Source organism: Oryzias latipes, chromosome 13, assembly GCF_053564925.1.
Source record: "Oryzias latipes strain Hd-rR chromosome 13, Olatipes_Hd-rR_3.1".
Lineage (NCBI taxonomy): Eukaryota > Metazoa > Chordata > Actinopteri > Beloniformes > Adrianichthyidae > Oryzias > Oryzias latipes.
This window is the reverse complement of record NC_136249.1, coordinates 3,885,619-3,907,596: the sequence shown is the minus strand read 5'-3', so window position 1 is coordinate 3,907,596 and position 21,978 is coordinate 3,885,619. Positions and strand designations below refer to the sequence as shown.

General features: G+C 41.3%; 30 non-coding genes across 30 annotated transcripts; all 30 read right to left on the bottom strand.

Annotated features, from left to right (window-relative positions):
- Positions 1-373: 373 nt before the first annotated feature.
- trnaf-gaa (transfer RNA phenylalanine (anticodon GAA)) lies at positions 374-446 on the bottom strand. Its single transcript has one exon. It is a non-coding gene; the product is annotated as a tRNA-Phe (tRNA).
- A 208-nt stretch (positions 447-654) lies between these two features.
- On the bottom strand, positions 655-727 carry trnak-uuu (transfer RNA lysine (anticodon UUU)). The gene has a single exon. It is a non-coding gene; the product is annotated as a tRNA-Lys (tRNA).
- Positions 728-1,693: 966 nt separating this feature from the next.
- Positions 1,694-1,766, bottom strand: trnaf-gaa (transfer RNA phenylalanine (anticodon GAA)). The gene has a single exon. It is a non-coding gene; the product is annotated as a tRNA-Phe (tRNA).
- A 208-nt stretch (positions 1,767-1,974) lies between these two features.
- trnak-uuu (transfer RNA lysine (anticodon UUU)) lies at positions 1,975-2,047 on the bottom strand. Its single transcript has one exon. It is a non-coding gene; the product is annotated as a tRNA-Lys (tRNA).
- Positions 2,048-3,023: 976 nt separating this feature from the next.
- Positions 3,024-3,096, bottom strand: trnaf-gaa (transfer RNA phenylalanine (anticodon GAA)). Its single transcript has one exon. It is a non-coding gene; the product is annotated as a tRNA-Phe (tRNA).
- A 1,257-nt stretch (positions 3,097-4,353) lies between these two features.
- On the bottom strand, positions 4,354-4,426 carry trnaf-gaa (transfer RNA phenylalanine (anticodon GAA)). The gene has a single exon. It is a non-coding gene; the product is annotated as a tRNA-Phe (tRNA).
- Positions 4,427-4,634: 208 nt separating this feature from the next.
- trnak-uuu (transfer RNA lysine (anticodon UUU)) lies at positions 4,635-4,707 on the bottom strand. Its single transcript has one exon. It is a non-coding gene; the product is annotated as a tRNA-Lys (tRNA).
- A 976-nt stretch (positions 4,708-5,683) lies between these two features.
- Positions 5,684-5,756, bottom strand: trnaf-gaa (transfer RNA phenylalanine (anticodon GAA)). The gene has a single exon. It is a non-coding gene; the product is annotated as a tRNA-Phe (tRNA).
- Positions 5,757-5,964: 208 nt separating this feature from the next.
- trnak-uuu (transfer RNA lysine (anticodon UUU)) lies at positions 5,965-6,037 on the bottom strand. The gene has a single exon. It is a non-coding gene; the product is annotated as a tRNA-Lys (tRNA).
- Positions 6,038-7,013: 976 nt separating this feature from the next.
- trnaf-gaa (transfer RNA phenylalanine (anticodon GAA)) lies at positions 7,014-7,086 on the bottom strand. The gene has a single exon. It is a non-coding gene; the product is annotated as a tRNA-Phe (tRNA).
- A 208-nt stretch (positions 7,087-7,294) lies between these two features.
- Positions 7,295-7,367, bottom strand: trnak-uuu (transfer RNA lysine (anticodon UUU)). The gene has a single exon. It is a non-coding gene; the product is annotated as a tRNA-Lys (tRNA).
- Positions 7,368-8,343: 976 nt separating this feature from the next.
- Positions 8,344-8,416, bottom strand: trnaf-gaa (transfer RNA phenylalanine (anticodon GAA)). The gene has a single exon. It is a non-coding gene; the product is annotated as a tRNA-Phe (tRNA).
- Positions 8,417-8,624: 208 nt separating this feature from the next.
- On the bottom strand, positions 8,625-8,697 carry trnak-uuu (transfer RNA lysine (anticodon UUU)). The gene has a single exon. It is a non-coding gene; the product is annotated as a tRNA-Lys (tRNA).
- A 966-nt stretch (positions 8,698-9,663) lies between these two features.
- Positions 9,664-9,736, bottom strand: trnaf-gaa (transfer RNA phenylalanine (anticodon GAA)). The gene has a single exon. It is a non-coding gene; the product is annotated as a tRNA-Phe (tRNA).
- Positions 9,737-9,944: 208 nt separating this feature from the next.
- On the bottom strand, positions 9,945-10,017 carry trnak-uuu (transfer RNA lysine (anticodon UUU)). The gene has a single exon. It is a non-coding gene; the product is annotated as a tRNA-Lys (tRNA).
- A 976-nt stretch (positions 10,018-10,993) lies between these two features.
- trnaf-gaa (transfer RNA phenylalanine (anticodon GAA)) lies at positions 10,994-11,066 on the bottom strand. The gene has a single exon. It is a non-coding gene; the product is annotated as a tRNA-Phe (tRNA).
- A 208-nt stretch (positions 11,067-11,274) lies between these two features.
- Positions 11,275-11,347, bottom strand: trnak-uuu (transfer RNA lysine (anticodon UUU)). Its single transcript has one exon. It is a non-coding gene; the product is annotated as a tRNA-Lys (tRNA).
- A 976-nt stretch (positions 11,348-12,323) lies between these two features.
- trnaf-gaa (transfer RNA phenylalanine (anticodon GAA)) lies at positions 12,324-12,396 on the bottom strand. The gene has a single exon. It is a non-coding gene; the product is annotated as a tRNA-Phe (tRNA).
- Positions 12,397-13,767: 1,371 nt separating this feature from the next.
- Positions 13,768-13,840, bottom strand: trnaf-gaa (transfer RNA phenylalanine (anticodon GAA)). The gene has a single exon. It is a non-coding gene; the product is annotated as a tRNA-Phe (tRNA).
- A 199-nt stretch (positions 13,841-14,039) lies between these two features.
- Positions 14,040-14,112, bottom strand: trnak-uuu (transfer RNA lysine (anticodon UUU)). Its single transcript has one exon. It is a non-coding gene; the product is annotated as a tRNA-Lys (tRNA).
- Positions 14,113-15,088: 976 nt separating this feature from the next.
- Positions 15,089-15,161, bottom strand: trnaf-gaa (transfer RNA phenylalanine (anticodon GAA)). The gene has a single exon. It is a non-coding gene; the product is annotated as a tRNA-Phe (tRNA).
- Positions 15,162-15,369: 208 nt separating this feature from the next.
- On the bottom strand, positions 15,370-15,442 carry trnak-uuu (transfer RNA lysine (anticodon UUU)). The gene has a single exon. It is a non-coding gene; the product is annotated as a tRNA-Lys (tRNA).
- A 976-nt stretch (positions 15,443-16,418) lies between these two features.
- On the bottom strand, positions 16,419-16,491 carry trnaf-gaa (transfer RNA phenylalanine (anticodon GAA)). The gene has a single exon. It is a non-coding gene; the product is annotated as a tRNA-Phe (tRNA).
- A 208-nt stretch (positions 16,492-16,699) lies between these two features.
- Positions 16,700-16,772, bottom strand: trnak-uuu (transfer RNA lysine (anticodon UUU)). Its single transcript has one exon. It is a non-coding gene; the product is annotated as a tRNA-Lys (tRNA).
- A 976-nt stretch (positions 16,773-17,748) lies between these two features.
- trnaf-gaa (transfer RNA phenylalanine (anticodon GAA)) lies at positions 17,749-17,821 on the bottom strand. Its single transcript has one exon. It is a non-coding gene; the product is annotated as a tRNA-Phe (tRNA).
- Positions 17,822-18,029: 208 nt separating this feature from the next.
- On the bottom strand, positions 18,030-18,102 carry trnak-uuu (transfer RNA lysine (anticodon UUU)). The gene has a single exon. It is a non-coding gene; the product is annotated as a tRNA-Lys (tRNA).
- A 976-nt stretch (positions 18,103-19,078) lies between these two features.
- On the bottom strand, positions 19,079-19,151 carry trnaf-gaa (transfer RNA phenylalanine (anticodon GAA)). The gene has a single exon. It is a non-coding gene; the product is annotated as a tRNA-Phe (tRNA).
- Positions 19,152-19,359: 208 nt separating this feature from the next.
- On the bottom strand, positions 19,360-19,432 carry trnak-uuu (transfer RNA lysine (anticodon UUU)). The gene has a single exon. It is a non-coding gene; the product is annotated as a tRNA-Lys (tRNA).
- A 976-nt stretch (positions 19,433-20,408) lies between these two features.
- On the bottom strand, positions 20,409-20,481 carry trnaf-gaa (transfer RNA phenylalanine (anticodon GAA)). The gene has a single exon. It is a non-coding gene; the product is annotated as a tRNA-Phe (tRNA).
- A 208-nt stretch (positions 20,482-20,689) lies between these two features.
- Positions 20,690-20,762, bottom strand: trnak-uuu (transfer RNA lysine (anticodon UUU)). The gene has a single exon. It is a non-coding gene; the product is annotated as a tRNA-Lys (tRNA).
- Positions 20,763-21,978: the final 1,216 nt, after the last annotated feature.

The window sequence follows — 21,978 nt, the reverse complement described above, 5'->3', positions numbered from 1 at the left end:
GCCATTCACTTGGCTACACACTAAGGGTACACACTAAGCTGCCATGGGTTGGACCGTTTACTTATGTGATTGCTCTCTCTGTTTCATCCACTTTTGCACAAACAGAAAGCCACTAATCAGTGGCAAGTGGATGGAAGCATGGTGGGAAGTATGCGTTTAAAAAAGGTGTGTATGTGTATATGTATTTATTTGATATGCAAACGGGAAGCGATTTTGTGAATAAGTGGCATTGTTGGATAAAGGAAATGGGAAATTCCAGGAAAAAGCCAGGAATGAGAGCTTTTGAGAGCATGGTAAGAGTGGGAATCGCACACATTTAACATACGAGTATTGATGTGACTGAGTATTAAATGTAAACGGAGAAGTACGTGATTGCCGAAACTCGGGATTGAACCAAGGACCTCTAGATCTTCAGTCTAGCGCTCTCCCAGCTGAGCTATTTCGGCTTCCAAAAGACCTTTTTTTATTGACAATGGGCTGTTATTGATTCATGTGGTACAGTTGAGAGGAATGGGCCAGGCCATTGTTGCAAGAGCAAAAGAACTGGCTGGTAACAGGTGTGAAATGTAGCAGTTTTAGCACTGCTGTCCAATATAAGGAAGCAATTCAAGAGCTTGCACAGCACCTGTATTTCCTGCTACATCCATAGTGTGGCACTTGAACAGGGACTTGAACCCTGGACCCTCAGATTAAAAGTCTGATGCTCTACCAACTGAGCTACTCAAGCCACTTGTGTTGTCCACTTGTAGTTTGTCAATGCAATAGGTAGGTTTGGGAAAGAAATGTATCAGATTGGAAAGTGCTTCTGGTTGCACCCTGTTGCTCGTGTTTATTGTTTGCTCTGTTTTCTGTGTCCTATCCTCTTGATGCTTTTTTAGCATAAACTATTTTCAGATAGTTGGTGGTAAACCTCTTTTACGTATATTTTGGTTGAAACAGCACTCAACGTTAGTATTTTTGGTGAGCATCAGTAAACACTCGTCATGTTTTGTGACTTTTCCTTCAGTAGAGGTAAGTCAACTTAAAATGGAAGTTTAGGACCATGCATCTTTTGTGTTACATTGGTGTAGCTAAGGAATGGCTGTTTGAATTTGTATTGCAAAAGAGACACTCTCCTCTCACACACAAAGATGGATTCCTTTGTCTTGATTTGGACCAATTTGCTATAGGCTAAGTTTGACTACGACAGAGAGCTGTTTACACATGAAGTGCACCTAAGTATTTTTCTTGCTTATCACAAGAATCCCTGAGCCTAAGCAAATTTCCTCAGGGAAAAGTCCCCCTCTATAGCCCAAGAGCCCATCTTTGTGCCACAGTGGCTTATTAATGAGCCATTCACTTGGCTACACACTAAGGGTACACACTAAGCTGCCATGGGTTGGACCGTTTACTTATGTGATTGCTCTCTCTGTTTCATCCACTTTTGCACAAACAGAAAGCCACTAATCAGTGGCAAGTGGATGGAAGCATGGTGGGAAGTATGCGTTTAAAAAAGGTGTGTATGTGTATATGTATTTATTTGATCTGCAAACGGGAAGCGATTTTGTGAATAAGTGGCATTGTTGGATGAAGGAAATGGGACATTCCAGGAAAAAGCCAGGAATGAGAGCATGGTAAGAGTGGGAATCGCACACATTTAACATACGAGTATTGATGTGACTGAGTATTAAATGTAAACGGAGAAGTACGTGATTGCCGAAACTCGGGATTGAACCAAGGACCTCTAGATCTTCAGTCTAGCGCTCTCCCAGCTGAGCTATTTCGGCTACAAAAAGAGCTTTTTTTATTGACAATGGGCTGTTATTGATTCATGTGGTACAGTTGAGAGGAATGGGCCAGGACATTGTTGCAAGAGCAAAAGAACTGGCTGGTAACAGGTGTGAAATGTAGCAGTTTTAGCACTGCTGTCCAATATAAGGAAGCAATTGAAGAGCTTGCACAGCACCTGTATTTCCTGCTACATCCATAGTGTGGCACTTGAACAGGGACTTGAACCCTGGACCCTCAGATTAAAAGTCTGATGCTCTACCAACTGAGCTACTCAAGCCACTTGTGTTGTCCACTTGTAGTTTGTCAATGCAATAGGTAGGTTTGGGAAAGAAATGTATCAGATTGGAAAGTGCTTCTGGTTGCACCCTGTTGCTTGTGTTTATTGTTTGCTCTGTTTTCTTTGTCCTATCCTCTTGATGCTTTTTTAGCATAAACTATTTTCAGATAGTTGGTGGTAAACCTCTTTTATGTATATTTTGGTTGAAACAGCACTCAACGTTAGTATTTTTGGTGAGCATCATTAAACACTCGTCATGTTTTGTGACTTTTCCTTCAGTAGAGGTAAGTCAACTTAAAATGGAAGTTTAGGACCATGCATCTTTTGTGTTACATTGGTGTAGCTAAGGAATGGCTGTTTGAATTTGTATTGCAAAAGAGACACTCTCCTCTCACACACAAAGATGGATTCCTTTGTCTTGATTTGGACCAATTTGCTATAGGCTAAGTTTGACTACGACAGAGAGCTGTTTACACATGAAGTGCACCTAAGTATTTTTCTTGCTTATCACAAGAATCCCTGAGCCTAAGCAAATTTCCTCAGGGAAAAGTCCCCCTCTATAGCCCAAGAGCCCATCTTTGTGCCACAGTGGCTTATTAATGAGCCATTCACTTGGCTACACACTAAGGGTACACACTAAGCTGCCATGGGTTGGACCGTTTACTTATGTGATTGCTCTCTCTGTTTCATCCACTTTTGCACAAACAGAAAGCCACTAATCAGTGGCAAGTGGATGGAAGCATGGTGGGAAGTATGCGTTTAAAAAAGGTGTGTATGTGTATATGTATTTATTTGATATGCAAACGGGAAGCGATTTTGTGAATAAGTGGCATTGTTGGATAAAGGAAATGGGAAATTCCAGGAAAAAGCCAGGAATGAGAGCTTTTGAGAGCATGGTAAGAGTGGGAATCGCACACATTTAACATACGAGTATTGATGTGACTGAGTATTAAATGTAAACGGAGAAGTACGTGATTGCCGAAACTCGGGATTGAACCAAGGACCTCTAGATCTTCAGTCTAGCGCTCTCCCAGCTGAGCTATTTCGGCTTACAAAAGAGCTTTTTTTATTGACAATGGGCTGTTATTGATTCATGTGGTACAGTTGAGAGGAATGGGCCAGGCCATTGTTGCAAGAGCAAAAGAACTGGCTGGTAACAGGTGTGAAATGTAGCAGTTTTAGCACTGCTGTCCAATGTAAGAAAGCAATTCAAGAGCTTGCACAGCACCTGTATTTCCTGCTACATCCATAGTGTGGCACTTGAACAGGCACTTGAACCCTGGACCCTCAGATTAAAAGTCTGATGCTCTACCAACTGAGCTACTCAAGCCACTTGTGTTGTCCACTTGTAGTTTGTCAATGCAATAGGTAGGTTTGGGAAAGAAATGTATCAGATTGGAAAGTGCTTCTGGTTGCACCCTGTTGCTTGTGTTTATTGTTTGCTCTGTCTTCTGTGTCCCATCCTCTTGGTGCTTTTTTAGCATAAACTATTTTCAGATAGTTGGTGGTAAACCTCTTTTACGTATATTTTGGTTGAAACAGCACTCAACGTTAGTATTTTTGGTGAGCATCATTAAACACTCGTCATGTTTTGTGACTTTTCCTTCAGTAGAGGTAAGTCAACTTAAAATGGAAGTTTAGCACCATGCATCTTTTGTGTTACATTGGTGTAGCTAAGGAATGGCTGTTTGAATTTGTATTGCAAAAGAGACACTCTCCTCTCACACACAAAGATGGATTCCTTTGTTTTGATTTGGACCAATTTGCTATAGGCTAAGTTTGACTACGACAGAGAGCTGTTTACACATGAAGTGCACCTAAGTATTTTTCTTGCTTATCACAAGAATCCCTGAGCCTAAGCAAATTTCCTCAGGGAAAAGTCCCCCTCTATAGCCCAAGGGCCCATCTTTGTAACACAGTGGCTTATTAATGAGCCATTCACTTGGCTACACACTAAGGGTACACACTAAGCTGCCATGGGTTGGACCGTTTACTTATGTGATTGCTCTCTCTGTTTCATCCACTTTTGCACAAACAGAAAGCCACTAATCAGTGGCAAGTGGATGGAAGCATGGTGGGAAGTATGCGTTTAAAAAAGGTGTGTATGTGTATATGTATTTATTTGATATGCAAACGGGAAGCGATTTTGTGAATAAGTGGCATTGTTGGATAAAGGAAATGGGAAATTCCAGGAAAAAGCCAGGAATGAGAGCTTTTGAGAGCATGGTAAGAGTGGGAATCGCACACATTTAACATACGAGTATTGATGTGACTGAGTATTAAATGTAAACGGAGAAGTACGTGATTGCCGAAACTCGGGATTGAACCAAGGACCTCTAGATCTTCAGTCTAGCGCTCTCCCAGCTGAGCTATTTCGGCTTCCAAAAGACCTTTTTTTATTGACAATGGGCTGTTATTGATTCATGTGGTACAGTTGAGAGGAATGGGCCAGGCCATTGTTGCAAGAGCAAAAGAACTGGCTGGTAACAGGTGTGAAATGTAGCAGTTTTAGCACTGCTGTCCAATATAAGGAAGCAATTCAAGAGCTTGCACAGCACCTGTATTTCCTGCTACATCCATAGTGTGGCACTTGAACAGGGACTTGAACCCTGGACCCTCAGATTAAAAGTCTGATGCTCTACCAACTGAGCTACTCAAGCCACTTGTGTTGTCCACTTGTAGTTTGTCAATGCAATAGGTAGGTTTGGGAAAGAAATGTATCAGATTGGAAAGTGCTTCTGGTTGCACCCTGTTGCTCGTGTTTATTGTTTGCTCTGTTTTCTGTGTCCTATCCTCTTGATGCTTTTTTAGCATAAACTATTTTCAGATAGTTGGTGGTAAACCTCTTTTACGTATATTTTGGTTGAAACAGCACTCAACGTTAGTATTTTTGGTGAGCATCAGTAAACACTCGTCATGTTTTGTGACTTTTCCTTCAGTAGAGGTAAGTCAACTTAAAATGGAAGTTTAGGACCATGCATCTTTTGTGTTACATTGGTGTAGCTAAGGAATGGCTGTTTGAATTTGTATTGCAAAAGAGACACTCTCCTCTCACACACAAAGATGGATTCCTTTGTCTTGATTTGGACCAATTTGCTATAGGCTAAGTTTGACTACGACAGAGAGCTGTTTACACATGAAGTGCACCTAAGTATTTTTCTTGCTTATCACAAGAATCCCTGAGCCTAAGCAAATTTCCTCAGGGAAAAGTCCCCCTCTATAGCCCAAGAGCCCATCTTTGTGCCACAGTGGCTTATTAATGAGCCATTCACTTGGCTACACACTAAGGGTACACACTAAGCTGCCATGGGTTGGACCGTTTACTTATGTGATTGCTCTCTCTGTTTCATCCACTTTTGCACAAACAGAAAGCCACTAATCAGTGGCAAGTGGATGGAAGCATGGTGGGAAGTATGCATTTAAAAAAGGTGTGTATGTGTATATGTATTTATTTGATATGCAAACGGGAAGCGATTTTGTGAATAAATGGCATTGTTGGATAAAGGAAATGGGACATTCCAGGAAAAAGCTAGGAATGAGAGCTTTTGAGAGCATGGTAAGAGTGGGAATCGCACACATTTAACATACGAGTATTGATGTGACTGAGTATTAAATGTAAACGGAGAAGTACGTGATTGCCGAAACTCGGGATTGAACCAAGGACCTCTAGATCTTCAGTCTAGCGCTCTCCCAGCTGAGCTATTTCGGCTTCCAAAAGACCTTTTTTTATTGACAATGGGCTGTTATTGAATCATTTGGTACAGTTGAGAGGAATGGGCCAGGACATTGTTGCAAGAGCAAAAGAAGTGGCTGGTAACAGGTGTGAAATGTAGCAGTTTTAGCACTGCTGTCCAATATAAGGAAGCAATTCAAGAGCTTGCACAGCACCTGTATTTCCTGCTACATCCATAGTGTGGCACTTGAACAGGGACTCAAACCCTGGACCCTCAGATTAAAAGTCTGATGCTCTACCAACTGAGCTACTCAAGCCACTTGTGTTGTCCACTTGTAGTTTGTCAATGCAATAGGTAGGTTTGGGAAAGAAATGTATCAGATTGGAAAGTGCTTCTGGTTGCACCCTATTGCTCGTGTTTATTGTTTGCTCTGTTTTCTGTGTCCTATCCTCTTGATGCTTTTTTAGCATAAACTATTTTCAGATAGTTGGTGGTAAACCTCTTTTACGTATATTTTGGTTGAAACAGCACTCAACGTTAGTATTTTTGGTGAGCATCATTAAACACTCGTCATGTTTTGTGACTTTTCCTTCAGTAGAGGTAAGCCAACTTAAAATGGAAGTTTAGGACCATGCATCTTTTGTGTTACATTGGTGTAGCTAAGGAATGGCTGTTTGAATTTGTATTGCAAAAGAGATACTCTCCTCTCACACACAAAGATGGATTCCTTTGTCTTGATTTGGACCAATTTGCTATAGGCTAAGTTTGACTACGACAGAGAGCTGTTTACACATGAAGTGCACCTAAGTATTTTTCTTGCTTATCACAAGAATCCCTGAGCCTAAGCAAATTTCCTCAGGGAAAAGTCCCCCTCTATAGCCCAAGAGCCCATCTTTGTGCCACAGTGGCTTATTAATGAGCCATTCACTTGGCTACACACTAAGGGTACACACTAAGCTGCCATGGGTTGGACCGTTTACTTATGTGATTGCTCTCTCTGTTTCATCCACTTTTGCACAAACAGAAAGCCACTAATCAGTGGCAAGTGGATGGAAGCATGGTGGGAAGTATGCGTTTAAAAAAGGTGTGTATGTGTATATGTATTTATTTGATATGCAAACGGGAAGCGATTTTGTGAATAAATGGCATTGTTGGATAAAGGAAATGGGACATTCCAGGAAAAAGCCAGGAATGAGAACTTTTGAGGGCATGGTAAGAGTGGGAATTGCACACATTTAACATACGAGTATTGATGTGACTGAGTATTAAATGTAAACGGAGAAGTACGTGATTGCCGAAACTCGGGATTGAACCAAGGACCTCTAGATCTTCAGTCTAGCGCTCTCCCAGCTGAGCTATTTCGGCTTCCAAAAGACCTTTTTTTATTGACAATGGGCTGTTATTGAATCATTTGGTACAGTTGAGAGGAATGGGCCAGGACATTGTTGCAAGAGCAAAAGAAGTGGCTGGTAACAGGTGTGAAATGTAGCAGTTTTAGCACTGCTGTCCAATATAAGGAAGCAATTCAAGAGCTTGCACAGCACCTGTATTTCCTGCTACATCCATAGTGTGGCACTTGAACAGGGACTCAAACCCTGGACCCTCAGATTAAAAGTCTGATGCTCTACCAACTGAGCTACTCAAGCCACTTGTGTTGTCCACTTGTAGTTTGTCAATGCAATAGGTAGGTTTGGGAAAGAAATGTATCAGATTGGAAAGTGCTTCTGGTTGCACCCTATTGCTCGTGTTTATTGTTTGCTCTGTTTTCTGTGTCCTATCCTCTCGATGCTTTTTTAGCATAAACTATTTTCAGATAGTTGGTGGTAAACCTCTTTTACGTATATTTTGGTTGAAACAGCACTCAACCTTAGTATTTTTGGTGAGCATCATTAAACACTCGTCATGTTTTGTGACTTTTCCTTCAGTAGAGGTAAGTCAACTTAAAATGGAAGTTTAGGACCATGCATCTTTTGTGTTACATTGGTGTAGCTAAGGAATGGCTGTTTGAATTTGTATTGCAAAAGAGACACTCTCCTCTCACACACAAAGATGGATTCCTTTGTCTTGATTTGGACCAATTTGCTATAGACTAAGTTTGACTACGACAGAGAGCTGTTTACACATGAAGTGCACCTAAGTATTTTTCTTGCTTATCACAAGAATCCCTGAGCCTAAGCAAATTTCCTCAGGGAAAAGTCCCCCTCTATAGCCCAAGAGCCCATCTTTGTGCCACAGTGGCTTATTAATGAGCCATTCACTTGGCTACACACTAAGGGTACACACTAAGCTGCCATGGGTTGGACCGTTTACTTATGTGATTGCTCTCTCTGTTTCATCCACTTTTGCACAAACAGAAAGCCACTAATCAGTGGCAAGTGGATGGAAGCATGGTGGGAAGTATGCGTTTAAAAAAGGTGTGTATGTGTATATGTATTTATTTGATATGCAAACGGGAAGCGATTTTGTGAATAAGTGGCATTGTTGGATAAAGGAAATGGGAAATTCCAGGAAAAAGCCAGGAATGAGAGCTTTTGAGAGCATGGTAAGAGTGGGAATCGCACACATTTAACATACGAGTATTGATGTGACTGAGTATTAAATGTAAACGGAGAAGTACGTGATTGCCGAAACTCGGGATTGAACCAAGGACCTCTAGATCTTCAGTCTAGCGCTCTCCCAGCTGAGCTATTTCGGCTTCCAAAAGACCTTTTTTTATTGACAATGGGCTGTTATTGATTCATGTGGTACAGTTGAGAGGAATGGGCCAGGCCATTGTTGCAAGAGCAAAAGAACTGGCTGGTAACAGGTGTGAAATGTAGCAGTTTTAGCACTGCTGTCCAATATAAGGAAGCAATTCAAGAGCTTGCACAGCACCTGTATTTCCTGCTACATCCATAGTGTGGCACTTGAACAGGGACTTGAACCCTGGACCCTCAGATTAAAAGTCTGATGCTCTACCAACTGAGCTACTCAAGCCACTTGTGTTGTCCACTTGTAGTTTGTCAATGCAATAGGTAGGTTTGGGAAAGAAATGTATCAGATTGGAAAGTGCTTCTGGTTGCACCCTGTTGCTCGTGTTTATTGTTTGCTCTGTTTTCTGTGTCCTATCCTCTTGATGCTTTTTTAGCATAAACTATTTTCAGATAGTTGGTGGTAAACCTCTTTTACGTATATTTTGGTTGAAACAGCACTCAACGTTAGTATTTTTGGTGAGCATCAGTAAACACTCGTCATGTTTTGTGACTTTTCCTTCAGTAGAGGTAAGTCAACTTAAAATGGAAGTTTAGGACCATGCATCTTTTGTGTTACATTGGTGTAGCTAAGGAATGGCTGTTTGAATTTGTATTGCAAAAGAGACACTCTCCTCTCACACACAAAGATGGATTCCTTTGTTTTGATTTGGACCAATTTGCTATAGGCTAAGTTTGACTACGACAGAGAGCTGTTTACACCTGAAGTGCACCTAAGTATTTTTCTTGCTTATCACAAGAATCCCTGAGCCTAAGCAAATTTCCTCAGGGAAAAGTCCCCCTCTATAGCCCAAGAGCCCATCTTTGTAACACAGTGGCTTATTAATGAGCCATTCACTTGGCTACACACTAAGGGTACACACTAAGCTGCCATGGGTTGGACCGTTTACTTATGTGATTGCTCTCTCTGTTTCATCCACTTTTGCACAAACAGAAAGCCACTAATCAGTGGCAAGTGGATGGAAGCATGGTGGGAAGTATGCGTTTAAAAAAGGTGTGTATGTGTATATGTATTTATTTGATCTGCAAACGGGAAGCGATTTTGTGAATAAGTGGCATTGTTGGATGAAGGAAATGGGACATTCCAGGAAAAAGCCAGGAATGAGAGCATGGTAAGAGTGGGAATCGCACACATTTAACATACGAGTATTGATGTGACTGAGTATTAAATGTAAACGGAGAAGTACGTGATTGCCGAAACTCGGGATTGAACCAAGGACCTCTAGATCTTCAGTCTAGCGCTCTCCCAGCTGAGCTATTTCGGCTACAAAAAGAGCTTTTTTTATTTACAATGGGCTGTTATTGATTCATGTGGTACAGTTGAGAGGAATGGGCCAGGACATTGTTGCAAGAGCAAAAGAACTGGCTGGTAACAGGTGTGAAATGTAGCAGTTTTAGCACTGCTGTCCAATATAAGGAAGCAATTCAAGAGCTTGCACAGCACCTGTATTTCCTGTTACATCCATAGTGTGGCACTTGAACAGGGACTTGAACCCTGGACCCTCAGATTAAAAGTCTGATGCTCTACCAACTGAGCTACTCAAGCCACTTGTGTTGTCCACTTGTAGTTTGTCAATGCAATAGGTAGGTTTGGGAAAGAAATGTATCAGATTGGAAAGTGCTTCTGGTTGCACCCTGTTGCTTGTGTTTATTGTTTGCTCTGTTTTCTTTGTCCTATCCTCTTGATGCTTTTTTAGCATAAACTATTTTCAGATAGTTGGTGGTAAACCTCTTTTATGTATATTTTGGTTGAAACAGCACTCAACGTTAGTATTTTTGGTGAGCATCATTAAACACTCGTCATGTTTTGTGACTTTTCCTTCAGTAGAGGTAAGTCAACTTAAAATGGAAGTTTAGGACCATGCATCTTTTGTGTTACATTGGTGTAGCTAAGGAATGGCTGTTTGAATTTGTATTGCAAAAGAGACACTCTCCTCTCACACACAAAGATGGATTCCTTTGTCTTGATTTGGACCAATTTGCTATAGGCTAAGTTTGACTACGACAGAGAGCTGTTTACACATGAAGTGCACCTAAGTATTTTTCTTGCTTATCACAAGAATCCCTGAGCCTAAGCAAATTTCCTCAGGGAAAAGTCCCCCTCTATAGCCCAAGAGCCCATCTTTGTGCCACAGTGGCTTATTAATGAGCCATTCACTTGGCTACACACTAAGGGTACACACTAAGCTGCCATGGGTTGGACCGTTTACTTATGTGATTGCTCTCTCTGTTTCATCCACTTTTGCACAAACAGAAAGCCACTAATCAGTGGCAAGTGGATGGAAGCATGGTGGGAAGTATGCGTTTAAAAAAGGTGTGTATGTGTATATGTATTTATTTGATATGCAAACGGGAAGCGATTTTGTGAATAAGTGGCATTGTTGGATAAAGGAAATGGGAAATTCCAGGAAAAAGCCAGGAATGAGAGCTTTTGAGAGCATGGTAAGAGTGGGAATCGCACACATTTAACATACGAGTATTGATGTGACTGAGTATTAAATGTAAACGGAGAAGTACGTGATTGCCGAAACTCGGGATTGAACCAAGGACCTCTAGATCTTCAGTCTAGCGCTCTCCCAGCTGAGCTATTTCGGCTTCCAAAAGAGCTTTTTTTATTGACAATGGGCTGTTATTGATTCATGTGGTACAGTTGAGAGGAATGGGCCAGGCCATTGTTGCAAGAGCAAAAGAACTGGCTGGTAACAGGTGTGAAATGTAGCAGTTTTAGCACTGCTGTCCAATGTAAGAAAGCAATTCAAGAGCTTGCACAGCACCTGTATTTCCTGCTACATCCATAGTGTGGCACTTGAACAGGGACTTGAACCCTGGACCCTCAGATTAAAAGTCTGATGCTCTTCCAACTGAGCTACTCAAGCCACTTGTGTTGTCCACTTGTAGTTTGTCAATGCAATAGGTAGGTTTGGGAAAGAAATGTATCAGATTGGAAAGTGCTTCTGGTTGCACCCTGTTGCTCGTGTTTATTGTTTGCTCTGTCTTCTGTGTCCCATCCTCTTGATGCTTTTTTAGCATAAACTATTTTCAGATAGTTGGTGGTAAACCTCTTTTACGTATATTTTGGTTGAAACAGCACTCAACGTTAGTATTTTTGGTGAGCATCATTAAACACTCGTCATGTTTTGTGACTTTTCCTTCAGTAGAGGTAAGTCAACTTAAAATGGAAGTTTAGCACCATGCATCTTTTGTGTTACATTGGTGTAGCTAAGGAATGGCTGTTTGAATTTGTATTGCAAAAGAGACACTCTCCTCTCACACACAAAGATGGATTCCTTTGTTTTGATTTGGACCAATTTGCTATAGGCTAAGTTTGACTACGACAGAGAGCTGTTTACACATGAAGTGCACCTAAGTATTTTTCTTGCTTATCACAAGAATCCCTGAGCCTAAGCAAATTTCCTCAGGGAAAAGTCCCCCTCTATAGCCCAAGAGCCCATCTTTGTGCCACAGTGGCTTATTAATGAGCCATTCACTTGGCTACACACTAAGGGTACACACTAAGCTGCCATGGGTTGGACCGTTTACTTATGTGATTGCTCTCTCTGTTTCATCCACTTTTGCACAAACAGAAAGCCACTAATCAGTGGCAAGTGGATGGAAGCATGGTGGGAAGTATGCGTTTAAAAAAGGTGTGTATGTGTATATGTATTTATTTGATATGCAAACGGGAAGCGATTTTGTGAATAAGTGGCATTGTTGGATAAAGGAAATGGGAAATTCCAGGAAAAAGCCAGGAATGAGAGCTTTTGAGAGCATGGTAAGAGTGGGAATCGCACACATTTAACATACGAGTATTGATGTGACTGAGTATTAAATGTAAACGGAGAAGTACGTGATTGCCGAAACTCGGGATTGAACCAAGGACCTCTAGATCTTCAGTCTAGCGCTCTCCCAGCTGAGCTATTTCGGCTTCCAAAAGACCTTTTTTTATTGACAATGGGCTGTTATTGATTCATGTGGTACAGTTGAGAGGAATGGGCCAGGCCATTGTTGCAAGAGCAAAAGAACTGGCTGGTAACAGGTGTGAAATGTAGCAGTTTTAGCACTGCTGTCCAATGTAAGAAAGCAATTCAAGAGCTTGCACAGCACCTGTATTTCCTGCTACATCCATAGTGTGGCACTTGAACAGGGACTTGAACGCTGGACCCTCAGATTAAAAGTCTGATGCTCTACCAACTGAGCTACTCAAGCCACTTGTGTTGTCCACTTGTAGTTTGTCAATGCAATAGGTAGGTTTGGGAAAGAAATGTATCAGATTGGAAAGTGCTTCTGGTTGCACCCTGTTGCTCGTGTTTATTGTTTGCTCTGTCTTCTGTGTCCCATCCTCTTGATGCTTTTTTAGCATAAACTATTTTCAGATAGTTGGTGGTAAACCTCTTTTACGTATATTTTGGTTGAAACAGCACTCAACGTTAGTATTTTTGGTGAGCATCATTAAACACTCGTCATGTTTTGTGACTTTTCCTTCAGTAGAGGTAAGTCAACTTAAAATGGAAGTTTAGCACCATGCATCTTTTGTGTTACATTGGTGTAGCTAAGGAATGGCTGTTTGAATTTGTATTGCAAAAGAGACACTCTCCTCTCACACACAAAGATGGATTCCTTTGTTTTGATTTGGACCAATTTGCTATAGGCTAAGTTTGACTACGACAGAGAGCTGTTTACACATGAAGTGCACCTAAGTATTTTTCTTGCTTATCACAAGAATCCCTGAGCCTAAGCAAATTTCCTCAGGGAAAAGTCCCCCTCTATAGCCCAAGAGCCCATCTTTGTGCCACAGTGGCTTATTAATGAGCCATTCACTTGGCTACACACTAAGGGTACACACTAAGCTGCCATGGGTTGGACCGTTTACTTATGTGATTGCTCTCTCTGTTTCATCCACTTTTGCACAAACAGAAAGCCACTAATCAGTGGCAAGTGGATGGAAGCATGGTGGGAAGTATGCGTTTAAAAAAGGTGTGTATGTGTATATGTATTTATTTGATATGCAAACGGGAAGCGATTTTGTGAATAAGTGGCATTGTTGGATAAAGGAAATGGGAAATTCCAGGAAAAAGCCAGGAATGAGAGCTTTTGAGAGCATGGTAAGAGTGGGAATCGCACACATTTAACATACGAGTATTGATGTGACTGAGTATTAAATGTAAACGGAGAAATTCAAGAGCTTGCACAGCAAAAGTCTGAGGAATGAGAGCATGGTAAGAGTGGGAATCACAGACATTTAACATACGAGTATTGATGTGACTGAGTATTAAATGTAAACGGAGAAGTACGTGATTGCCGAAACTCGGGATTGAACCAAGGACCTCTAGATCTTCAGTCTAGCGCTCTCCCAGCTGAGCTATTTCGGCTTCCGAAACAGCTTTTTTTATTGACAATGGGCTGTTATTGAATCATTTGGTACAGTTGAGAGGAATGGGCCAGGACATTGTTGCAAGAACAAAAGAACTGGCTGGTAACAGGTGTGAAATGTAGCAGTTTTAGCACTGCTGTCCAATATAAGGAAGAGCTTGCACAGCACCTGTATTTCCTGCTACATCCATAGTGTGGCACTTGAACAGGGACTCAAACCCTGGACCCTCAGATTAAAAGTCTGATGCTCTACCAACTGAGCTACTCAAGCCACTTGTGTTGTCCACTTGTAGTTTGTCAATGCAATAGGTAGGTTTGGGAAAGAAATGTATCAGATTGGAAAGTGCTTCTGGTTGCACCCTGTTGCTCGTGTTTATTGTTTGCTCTGTTTTCTGTGTCCTATCCTCTTGATGCTTTTTTAGCATAAACTATTTTCAGATAGTTGGTGGTAAACCTCTTTTACGTATATTTTGGTTGAAACAGCACTCAACGTTAGTATTTTTGGTGAGCATCATTAAACACTCGTCATGTTTTGTGACTTTTCCTTCAGTAGAGGTAAGTCAACTTAAAATGGAAGTTTAGGACCATGCATCTTTTGTGTTACATTGGTGTAGCTAAGGAATGGCTGTTTGAATTTGTATTGCAAAAGAGACACTCTCCTCTCACACACAAAGATGGATTCCTTTGTTTTGATTTGGACCAATTTGCTATAGGCTAAGTTTGACTACGACAGAGAGCTGTTTACACATGAAGTGCACCTAAGTATTTTTCTTGCTTATTACAAGAATCCCTGAGCCTAAGCAAATTTCCTCAGGGAAAAGTCCCCCTCTATAGCCCAAGAGCCCATCTTTGTGCCACAGTGGCTTATTAATGAGCCATTCACTTGACTACACACTAAGGGTACACACTAAGCTGCCATGCGTTGGACCGTTTACTTATGTGATTGCTCTCTCTGTTTCATCCACTTTTGCACAAACAGAAAGCCACTAATCAGTGGCAAGTGGATGGAAGCATGGTGGGAAGTATGCGTTTAAAAAAGGTGTGTATGTGTATATGTATTTATTTGATATGCAAACGGGAAGCGATTTTGTGAATAAGTGGCATTGTTGGATAAAGGAAATGGGAAATTCCAGGAAAAAGCCAGGAATGAGAGCTTTTGAGAGCATGGTAAGAGTGGGAATCGCACACATTTAACATACGAGTATTGATGTGACTGAGTATTAAATGTAAACGGAGAAGTACGTGATTGCCGAAACTCGGGATTGAACCAAGGACCTCTAGATCTTCAGTCTAGCGCTCTCCCAGCTGAGCTATTTCGGCTTCCAAAAGACCTTTTTTTATTGACAATGGGCTGTTATTGATTCATGTGGTACAGTTGAGAGGAATGGGCCAGGCCATTGTTGCAAGAGCAAAAGAACTGGCTGGTAACAGGTGTGAAATGTAGCAGTTTTAGCACTGCTGTCCAATATAAGGAAGCAATTCAAGAGCTTGCACAGCACCTGTATTTCCTGCTACATCCATAGTGTGGCACTTGAACAGGGACTTGAACCCTGGACCCTCAGATTAAAAGTCTGATGCTCTACCAACTGAGCTACTCAAGCCACTTGTGTTGTCCACTTGTAGTTTGTCAATGCAATAGGTAGGTTTGGGAAAGAAATGTATCAGATTGGAAAGTGCTTCTGGTTGCACCCTGTTGCTCGTGTTTATTGTTTGCTCTGTTTTCTGTGTCCTATCCTCTTGATGCTTTTTTAGCATAAACTATTTTCAGATAGTTGGTGGTAAACCTCTTTTACGTATATTTTGGTTGAAACAGCACTCAACGTTAGTATTTTTGGTGAGCATCAGTAAACACTCGTCATGTTTTGTGACTTTTCCTTCAGTAGAGGTAAGTCAACTTAAAATGGAAGTTTAGGACCATGCATCTTTTGTGTTACATTGGTGTAGCTAAGGAATGGCTGTTTGAATTTGTATTGCAAAAGAGACACTCTCCTCTCACACACAAAGATGGATTCCTTTGTTTTGATTTGGACCAATTTGCTATAGGCTAAGTTTGACTACGACAGAGAGCTGTTTACACCTGAAGTGCACCTAAGTATTTTTCTTGCTTATCACAAGAATCCCTGAGCCTAAGCAAATTTCCTCAGGGAAAAGTCCCCCTCTATAGCCCAAGAGCCCATCTTTGTAACACAGTGGCTTATTAATGAGCCATTCACTTGGCTACACACTAAGGGTACACACTAAGCTGCCATGGGTTGGACCGTTTACTTATGTGATTGCTCTCTCTGTTTCATCCACTTTTGCACAAACAGAAAGCCACTAATCAGTGGCAAGTGGATGGAAGCATGGTGGGAAGTATGCGTTTAAAAAAGGTGTGTATGTGTATATGTATTTATTTGATCTGCAAACGGGAAGCGATTTTGTGAATAAGTGGCATTGTTGGATGAAGGAAATGGGACATTCCAGGAAAAAGCCAGGAATGAGAGCTTTTGAGAGCATGGTAAGAGTGGGAATCGCACACATTTAACATACGAGTATTGATGTGACTGAGTATTAAATGTAAACGGAGAAGTACGTGATTGCCGAAACTCGGGATTGAACCAAGGACCTCTAGATCTTCAGTCTAGCGCTCTCCCAGCTGAGCTATTTCGGCTACAAAAAGAGCTTTTTTTATTGACAATGGGCTGTTATTGATTCATGTGGTACAGTTGAGAGTAATGGGCCAGGACATTGTTGCAAGAGCAAAAGAAGTGGCTGGTAACAGGTGTGAAATGTAGCAGTTTTAGCACTGCTGTCCAATATAAGGAAGCAATTGAAGAGCTTGCACAGCACCTGTATTTCCTGCTACATCCATAGTGTGGCACTTGAACAGGGACTTGAACCCTGGACCCTCAGATTAAAAGTCTGATGCTCTACCAACTGAGCTACTCAAGCCACTTGTGTTGTCCACTTGTAGTTTGTCAATGCAATAGGTAGGTTTGGGAAAGAAATGTATCAGATTGGAAAGTGCTTCTGGTTGCACACTGTTGCTTGTGTTTATTGTTTGCTCTGTTTTCTTTGTCCTATCCTCTTGATGCTTTTTTAGCATAAACTATTTTCAGATAGTTGGTGGTAAACCTCTTTTATGTATATTTTGGTTGAAACAGCACTCAACGTTAGTATTTTTGGTGAGCATCATTAAACACTCGTCATGTTTTGTGACTTTTCCTTCAGTAGAGGTAAGTCAACTTAAAATGGAAGTTTAGGACCATGCATCTTTTGTGTTACATTGGTGTAGCTAAGGAATGGCTGTTTGAATTTGTATTGCAAAAGAGACACTCTCCTCTCACACACAAAGATGGATTCCTTTGTCTTGATTTGGACCAATTTGCTATAGGCTAAGTTTGACTACGACAGAGAGCTGTTTACACATGAAGTGCACCTAAGTATTTTTCTTGCTTATCACAAGAATCCCTGAGCCTAAGCAAATTTCCTCAGGGAAAAGTCCCCCTCTATAGCCCAAGAGCCCATCTTTGTGCCACAGTGGCTTATTAATGAGCCATTCACTTGGCTACACACTAAGGGTACACACTAAGCTGCCATGGGTTGGACCGTTTACTTATGTGATTGCTCTCTCTGTTTCATCCACTTTTGCACAAACAGAAAGCCACTAATCAGTGGCAAGTGGATGGAAGCATGGTGGGAAGTATGCGTTTAAAAAAGGTGTGTATGTGTATATGTATTTATTTGATATGCAAACGGGAAGCGATTTTGTGAATAAGTGGCATTGTTGGATAAAGGAAATGGGAAATTCCAGGAAAAAGCCAGGAATGAGAGCTTTTGAGAGCATGGTAAGAGTGGGAATCGCACACATTTAACATACGAGTATTGATGTGACTGAGTATTAAATGTAAACGGAGAAGTACGTGATTGCCGAAACTCGGGATTGAACCAAGGACCTCTAGATCTTCAGTCTAGCGCTCTCCCAGCTGAGCTATTTCGGCTTCCAAAAGACCTTTTTTTATTGACAATGGGCTGTTATTGATTCATGTGGTACAGTTGAGAGGAATGGGCCAGGCCATTGTTGCAAGAGCAAAAGAACTGGCTGGTAACAGGTGTGAAATGTAGCAGTTTTAGCACTGCTGTCCAATATAAGGAAGCAATTCAAGAGCTTGCACAGCACCTGTATTTCCTGCTACATCCATAGTGTGGCACTTGAACAGGGACTTGAACCCTGGACCCTCAGATTAAAAGTCTGATGCTCTACCAACTGAGCTACTCAAGCCACTTGTGTTGTCCACTTGTAGTTTGTCAATGCAATAGGTAGGTTTGGGAAAGAAATGTATCAGATTGGAAAGTGCTTCTGGTTGCACCCTGTTGCTCGTGTTTATTGTTTGCTCTGTTTTCTGTGTCCTATCCTCTTGATGCTTTTTTAGCATAAACTATTTTCAGATAGTTGGTGGTAAACCTCTTTTACGTATATTTTGGTTGAAACAGCACTCAACGTTAGTATTTTTGGTGAGCATCAGTAAACACTCGTCATGTTTTGTGACTTTTCCTTCAGTAGAGGTAAGTCAACTTAAAATGGAAGTTTAGGACCATGCATCTTTTGTGTTACATTGGTGTAGCTAAGGAATGGCTGTTTGAATTTGTATTGCAAAAGAGACACTCTCCTCTCACACACAAAGATGGATTCCTTTGTCTTGATTTGGACCAATTTGCTATAGGCTAAGTTTGACTACGACAGAGAGCTGTTTACACATGAAGTGCACCTAAGTATTTTTCTTGCTTATCACAAGAATCCCTGAGCCTAAGCAAATTTCCTCAGGGAAAAGTCCCCCTCTATAGCCCAAGAGCCCATCTTTGTGCCACAGTGGCTTATTAATGAGCCATTCACTTGGCTACACACTAAGGGTACACACTAAGCTGCCATGGGTTGGACCGTTTACTTATGTGATTGCTCTCTCTGTTTCATCCACTTTTGCACAAACAGAAAGCCACTAATCAGTGGCAAGTGGATGGAAGCATGGTGGGAAGTATGCGTTTAAAAAAGGTGTGTATGTGTATATGTATTTATTTGATATGCAAACGGGAAGCGATTTTGTGAATAAGTGGCATTGTTGGATAAAGGAAATGGGAAATTCCAGGAAAAAGCCAGGAATGAGAGCTTTTGAGAGCATGGTAAGAGTGGGAATCGCACACATTTAACATACGAGTATTGATGTGACTGAGTATTAAATGTAAACGGAGAAGTACGTGATTGCCGAAACTCGGGATTGAACCAAGGACCTCTAGATCTTCAGTCTAGCGCTCTCCCAGCTGAGCTATTTCGGCTTCCAAAAGACCTTTTTTTATTGACAATGGGCTGTTATTGATTCATGTGGTACAGTTGAGAGGAATGGGCCAGGCCATTGTTGCAAGAGCAAAAGAACTGGCTGGTAACAGGTGTGAAATGTAGCAGTTTTAGCACTGCTGTCCAATATAAGGAAGCAATTCAAGAGCTTGCACAGCACCTGTATTTCCTGCTACATCCATAGTGTGGCACTTGAACAGGGACTCAAACCCTGGACCCTCAGATTAAAAGTCTGATGCTCTACCAACTGAGCTACTCAAGCCACTTGTGTTGTCCACTTGTAGTTTGTCAATGCAATAGGTAGGTTTGGGAAAGAAATGTATCAGATTGGAAAGTGCTTCTGGTTGCACCCTGTTGCTCGTGTTTATTGTTTGCTCTGTTTTCTGTGTCCTATCCTCTTGATGCTTTTTTAGCATAAACTATTTTCAGATAGTTGGTGGTAAACCTCTTTTACGTATATTTTGGTTGAAACAGCACTCAACGTTAGTATTTTTGGTGAGCATCATTAAACACTCGTCATGTTTTGTGACTTTTCCTTCAGTAGAGGTAAGTCAACTTAAAATGGAAGTTTAGGACCATGCATCTTTTGTGTTACATTGGTGTAGCTAAGGAATGGCTGTTTGAATTTGTATTGCAAAAGAGACACTCTCCTCTCACACACAAAGATGGATTCCTTTGTCTTGATTTGGACCAATTTGCTATAGGCTAAGTTTGACTACGACAGAGAGCTGTTTACACATGAAGTGCACCTAAGTATTTTTCTTGCTTATCACAAGAATCCCTGAGCCTAAGCAAATTTCCTCAGGGAAAAGTCCCCCTCTATAGCCCAAGAGCCCATCTTTGTGCCACAGTGGCTTATTAATGAGCCATTCACTTGGCTACACACTAAGGGTACACACTAAGCTGCCATGGGTTGGACCGTTTACTTATGTGATTGCTCTCTCTGTTTCATCCACTTTTGCACAAACAGAAAGCCACTAATCAGTGGCAAGTGGATGGAAGCATGGTGGGAAGTATGCGTTTAAAAAAGGTGTGTATGTGTATATGTATTTATTTGATATGCAAACGGGAAGCGATTTTGTGAATAAATGGCATTGTTGGATAAAGGAAATGGGACATTCCAGGAAAAAGCTAGGAATGAGAGCTTTTGAGGGCATGGTAAGAGTGGGAATCGCACACATTTAACATACGAGTATTGATGTGACTGAGTATTAAATGTAAACGGAGAAGTACGTGATTGCCGAAACTCGGGATTGAACCAAGGACCTCTAGATCTTCAGTCTAGCGCTCTCCCAGCTGAGCTATTTCGGCTTCCAAAAGACCTTTTTTTATTGACAATGGGCTGTTATTGAATCATTTGGTACAGTTGAGAGGAATGGGCCAGGACATTGTTGCAAGAGCAAAAGAAGTGGCTGGTAACAGGTGTGAAATGTAGCAGTTTTAGCACTGCTGTCCAATATAAGGAAGCAATTCAAGAGCTTGCACAGCACCTGTATTTCCTGCTACATCCATAGTGTGGCACTTGAACAGGGACTCAAACCCTGGACCCTCAGATTAAAAGTCTGATGCTCTACCAACTGAGCTACTCAAGCCACTTGTGTTGTCCACTTGTAGTTTGTCAATGCAATAGGTAGGTTTGGGAAAGAAATGTATCAGATTGGAAAGTGCTTCTGGTTGCACCCTGTTGCTCGTGTTTATTGTTTGCTCTGTTTTCTGTGTCCTATCCTCTTGATGCTTTTTTAGCATAAACTATTTTCAGATAGTTGGTGGTAAACCTCTTTTACGTATATTTTGGTTGAAACAGCACTCAACGTTAGTATTTTTGGTGAGCATCATTAAACACTCGTCATGTTTTGTGACTTTTCCTTCAGTAGAGGTAAGCCAACTTAAAATGGAAGTTTAGGACCATGCATCTTTTGTGTTACATTGGTGTAGCTAAGGAATGGCTGTTTGAATTTGTATTGCAAAAGAGATACTCTCCTCTCACACACAAAGATGGATTCCTTTGTCTTGATTTGGACCAATTTGCTATAGGCTAAGTTTGACTACGACAGAGAGCTGTTTACACATGAAGTGCACCTAAATATTTTTCTTGCTTATCACAAGAATCCCTGAGCCTAAGCAAATTTCCTCAGGGAAAAGTCCCCCTCTATAGCCCAAGAGCCCATCTTTGTGCCACAGTGGCTTATTAATGAGCCATTCACTTGGCTACACACTAAGGGTACACACTAAGCTGCCATGGGTTGGACCGTTTACTTATGTGATTGCTCTCTCTGTTTCATCCACTTTTGCACAAACAGAAAGCCACTAATCAGTGGCAAGTGGATGGAAGCATGGTGGGAAGTATGCGTTTAAAAAAGGTGTGTATGTGTATATGTATTTATTTGATATGCAAACGGGAAGCGATTTTGTGAATAAATGGCATTGTTGGATAAAGGAAATGGGACATTCCAGGAAAAAGCCAGGAATGAGAGCTTTTGAGGGCATGGTAAGAGTGGGAATCGCACACATTTAACATACGAGTATTGATGTGACTGAGTATTAAATGTAAACGGAGAAGTACGTGATTGCCAAACTCGGGATTGAACCAAGGACCTCTAGATCTTCAGTCTAGCGCTCTCCCAGCTGAGCTATTTCGGCTTCCAAAAGACCTTTTTTTATTGACAATGGGCTGTTATTGAATCATTTGGTACAGTTGAGAGGAATGGGCCAGGACATTGTTGCAAGAGCAAAAGAAGTGGCTGGTAACAGGTGTGAAATGTAGCAGTTTTAGCACTGCTGTCCAATATAAGGAAGCAATTGAAGAGC